Source organism: Meleagris gallopavo, chromosome 4 (assembly GCF_000146605.3).
Source record: "Meleagris gallopavo isolate NT-WF06-2002-E0010 breed Aviagen turkey brand Nicholas breeding stock chromosome 4, Turkey_5.1, whole genome shotgun sequence".
In the NCBI taxonomy this organism is placed as follows: domain Eukaryota; kingdom Metazoa; phylum Chordata; class Aves; order Galliformes; family Phasianidae; genus Meleagris; species Meleagris gallopavo.
Window position 1 is genome coordinate 42,631,235 of NC_015014.2, and position 5,197 is coordinate 42,636,431.

Consider the following 5,197-nt stretch of genomic DNA (forward strand, 5'->3'; position numbering starts at 1 on the left):
TTTTTGCCATAAAAATGCAGACAAAGAACCTTGCATTAGCACAGAATAACAGAATTCTCCCAGCATCCCCACTGCGTTTGAGGGTTTCAAAGAGTAGTGCTATTCCCAAAGCACAAAAAAAAGCAGGAACACAAACCAACACAGCTTGGACACAGATCATCCTCAGTGTCTGAGTACAACTGGAGCATTATACACCTACGCTATTTCTTAAAAGTTTGCTAATAAGTGATATATTTTGAATTAATGCACAACCAGTAGCTTTGCAATCATTATATTCAATATGGAATGTTTTGAAATTACACATCATTATAAGCTGTTACAAACTAAATACATAACTTGATATTTAAATGAAATGAAATCGTATTCATATAACTTCTTATATATAGCTTCTTAAACATAGATAATTTGCTTTTCCATCTTTGCAAGTGATACCAATAAAATCACTATTAGTTCTCAGGAGTGAAGTTTTATTGGTGTAATACATTATCAAATTAGCTTGTTGCCCCAAATACAAGGCCACTGCTAGCCATTTTAATAGCATAATTTCCATTCATAGCATTAGAATTCCAGGAGAGTCTTCACTTTTAGTTTTGGCTTTGTGATTGGTGCCTACCAGATTTCACAGGACTGCACACTTGGGCCAAGTTTTCTATGTAAGTCAATCTCCAGCAAAACTCAAACAAGCAGACAGCTTTGTATGACTGAAAACGTAACATTATAAAAGAAATTAAACCAAGAGAACTGGTTAAAATATCCTTTGTTACTCTCTTCCTAGACTATTCTGTGCAAAGTTCAAATGTGCTTAAAATTTGCACAAACACACAACAGAAGCCTTCTCAAATGCAGCTCTTGCACTTGTGAATTGAAGGACCTCTTTCTCCAAAATGTCAGATTACAACATTTACAGACATCAGGAATGTAACTGCTACAAAAACCATTTCATCACAAACACAGATCACAAATGAAGTGCTAGGATATAATGTTTTAAAAGTCAATTTATATTAGGTTGTATTTATAAAAGTGTCCAGTTCTACCAGTAAGATAGATTTCCAGGCTTTAGAAATTTAACTGTTGTGACAATGTCAGACTATGGCACCACTTGTCCTCCATGTCCAACAGCTCGCCAAGACTAATCCTTCCAGCTGCCCTCCCCCCCTTACTCAAAGCCTCACCACTATCCCACTTCTTTACTCTCATTACTTTTCTCTGTTTTCCAACATCAACAGAACCCAAAATAGGCTTGAAATAACTTATTAGTTTTGAATTCAGAGTTTGGAAACAAGCAAACTGTGACACATATAAATATCTTCAACATTTTGAACCTGTGCATTTGAAAATACAATATAGTCAATTTATGTATATTTCTATACTGTTGTTGCTACTTATTCAGTTTTGTTTTAAAGCTTCACTTCTATACTCATACTAGACGTTCTACTTATGAGGAACACATACTCCTTCAAATAGGAAGACCTACAAGTTACTAAGTATCTAGTTTTTGACTACATAGCAAATCTCACACAAGTTTGCTCATGTAGAATCAAAGTTAAAAATAGCTTCTTCAAAATCTGAAGTCTCAATAAAAGGAGACTAGCAGAAGAAAAAAACATAAACACATGCGCTGCTCAGTCTTTCTTTAACTCCAAAAGCTGATTTTCCAAATTTGTTACAGTAATGAAATAGGATAGTTACAGTAATAAGATTGTGTGATAATTAAAAACTTGAGTGTAAATTTAAAATTTGAGAAATATCATTTCTTATCCTTCCAACTTACTCCATTTCACAAGAATTCAGTTGTAATTCTTTGGCCTTGGGGAAGCTAGAAGAATATCATCAATCATATTTCTTACCCAACTTTCACCTTGCAAAAAGTGAACAATTTTAGACCATTATAAAATTGCCCCAAGATGTTAGAAAATACCCATTATAAGTAAATAATAAAAATCAAAGAAAGATATACGCCTCCTAGAAGCTTACCAAACTTTTTTCCTTCTTTGGTTGTGCCTGTCATCTTGATCTTGGCAACTTCAAAGAAATCTTTTATTTCCCTTTCATATAGACGTGATAAATAATCCATGTAATTCTTAAATGAAAAATGTAAAATTAGTTAACAGGAATATATACTTACTTATTTTGATAACAGTTAAATAGATCTTAAAATAAAACAAAACAGTGAGACTGTAAGTTCTACTGAATAACTATTGACTGTTTTGGACCTTACAGATGTATGTAACACGGCCCCAGAAACCACTACTGCTCCTCTGAAAGGAACCATTTATAATGTGATACATACAAGTAGGATTACACGTGGAAGAGCATTATGGAATTTAATTCAAGAGTAGAAAGGGGGGGGAATTCGGCTCCATTGTTCACAGTCTCAGTGTAGGATGCCACTCCTAAACAGCTTCCTTTGTCCTCCTTAATTACACCTTCAGCACAAAAAACAAAAGACCCAAAAAACTTCAGGATATGCAAGTTGTGTGTCCTTACTATAAGACTCAAAGAATTCCAAATTTATGTTTGTAACACTGCCCTCCTCCCTCCTTCCCCCCCCCCCCCCCAAAAAAAAGCTTGAATTTTAAGACAATAATTGGCACAACAACTGAAATAAGTTTGAAAGTTTTCTGTTGTTTAGATCTTTTGGTACAAAGGTTATAATTTCTTATTCATGGACAAATATGACCCAATATGTTTTTCTCCGATTTACTTCAGAATTTTGTTAGCATATAAAATACATAAAAACATCCTAACTTTTTTATTTTTGAAGAATTCCATAAAGATGTCAGTCACCTACTTAACACCTTCCTTAAGTTGAAACTAAAAGAATAACTACTTAAAACATTCTAGGAGTCTGACTTAAATCTTCTAGCATTGAAACTTCAAGAATGACAGTACTTCAATAAATGAACACTTCTGCTATGGAATAACTTTCCACTGACCTCTATCTAAACACATCTCAGTTTTATGTAAGACAGTCAACAATTACACATACAGAAAGCCAAAATGTTTCTATTTGATCTACTTTACAAGAAACCTCTGATGTTTTTGATAGTCAAATGAAATGAAGAGAATAAGGTCTGTTAATGTCATAAAGGTGAACAAGCACATCAACATGAAAACAGCTTAGTTATTTATCTTACTAGATTATAAAATGGTAAACTTGCTTTACACAAAGGTTAGCGTCAAATGATGCTTCATAGCATCTTGGAAAAAAAAATGCAGGATACAACAAATATCAAACGTGACATTTCTTATTCCAAGAGAACAGTGAATGTAGCATGAAGGAATATTAAAATAGTACACACATAGTCACAGATAATTCATTTAAAGTTCAAAACAGTCTACTGTGTAAATTCTGTATCATTAATGAGCACTTCACATACCTTTGTTAACCCGTCATATTTTTCATAATCTGTGTTCTTGAGCCACTCCATGAGTTTTGCATAGCGAAGCAAATCTCTATGAAATGGATGGTGATTGGGTAATGTCAATTCAACAGAGTGCTGGGCAAGAGTAGAACTCTGATCATGACCCTTGAATAAGAGAAAGTATTAAAATAATTCTAGAAGCACAAAACAGATGTACTACAGAGGTTCAAAAACTCAAAAAAAAAAAAAAAAAGACAGCATCCCATTCAGAGAAAAAGACTAAAATATTAGGGCTGCTCTGAAAGCAATACCTCCTATTTTATTCTGTTGGCCCATAACATCAGAGGCAGTATCAGTGGTATGACAGTAGAAGTTGAACCTTCCTGCCAGTATTCTATTGGATGTTACTGCATGTGACAGATGGCAGCAGAGGGGCAGTCTGACAAAATGGCATCTGACATGGAAGTGCAGGTGAAGCAAAGGTGTGCCACTGAATTCCTCCATTTGGAAAAAATGGCACCCACTGATATTCCTAGATGCTTTCTGAACATTTATAGAGATGAAACGATGAGTGTGAACACGGTGAAGCAGCGGGTGGTGCATTTCAGCAGTAGTGACAGCAACAGCAGGTCACCTCCAGTGGTGCACGAGCATAGCATACAGGCTCTCACTGGAGAGAACGCATAGCAAATGATGGTGCCTATTTTGAAAAATAGTGTTTTGTAGCTGAGAACTTGCTCTTTGTATCTGCTGCAGTTTTCATAGAATTAGATAGGAGGCACTAGTTTTGGAGTTAGCTACATATCTTGCACAGGAAAAAAAAAGGCAGACTCAGACTGAAAAGATGCCAAAAATAATACATCCACTGGAGTGTGGCAGTAATGCATCTTAGCAAGCTTGTTCTTTGTAAGGCTCTTGCTGTTTACAACTTTGCATTAAGGGCAAGTCAGTTGGGTTGGGTTTTTTTGCACAAGAATTTAAGGTACACCTCAGTGAGATTTAGTGACAAGCATTCAACTGTTTTTGAAAAACAGTTAAGATAATTATATTATTTAAAAATTACAAAAATAAAAACATAATAATCCTGTAGTTACTTCTTAAAAGTCTTTTTCCATATGCTGCAAGACATTTCAAGTTCCTAGCCAAGAGGTGACTGAGATTTATGTTCTTCTAAAAATATGTTCAAATTAAACCAATTTAGCTGCATCTTAAAAACTTTAGTTTAGTTCACGTACATTCTATCATTGTTTCTGAAGCACACACACATTTTCAGTACAAATTTACAAGAGTTAAGCAGTTTGGGACATGCAGTATAAATCAATCTTTTTAACAGCAAGCTACTAAGTTTATACTCTTTTTTACTAATGTGTTTCCTGAAAAACATAATACCTCTCAAATGAAGATCACCTTATATTTCTTGAACAATCTAAGATTTGGCTTCTTCAAGCTTTCACTTGCTTGAACTCAGAGGATTTCTGTCAATTCAGGAAGCAAGATGACAGCACAGCTGTGCATTCTGCTACACAGCTCGACCAGATATAGAGGTAACTCTGTGACACCAGGGTGAATGGAACATAGGGCTCAATGTAAAAATCACAGAATCACAGAATTGTAGGGGTTGGAAGAGACCTCTAGAGATCATCGAGACCAACCCCCCTGCCAAAGCAGGTTCCCTACACCAGGTCGCACAGGTAGGCGTCCAGGCGAGACTTGAATATCTCCAGAGAAGGAGACTCCACAACCTCCCTGGGCAGCCTGTTCCAGTGCTCCGTCACCCTCACTGTGAAGAAGTTCTTACACACATTCGTGCAAAACTTCCTATGCTGCAGCTT

The 5,197-nt window shown here is 35.5% G+C and overlaps 1 long non-coding RNA gene across 1 annotated transcript; it reads right to left on the minus strand.

The window, feature by feature from the left end:
- On the minus strand, positions 1–3,592 carry LOC109367345. The gene is made up of 2 exons (XR_002114403.2): positions 3,381–3,592; positions 1–2,080 (listed from the first exon to the last, which is right to left on the minus strand). It is a non-coding gene; the product is annotated as an uncharacterized LOC109367345 (long non-coding RNA).
- Positions 3,593–5,197: the final 1,605 nt, after the last annotated feature.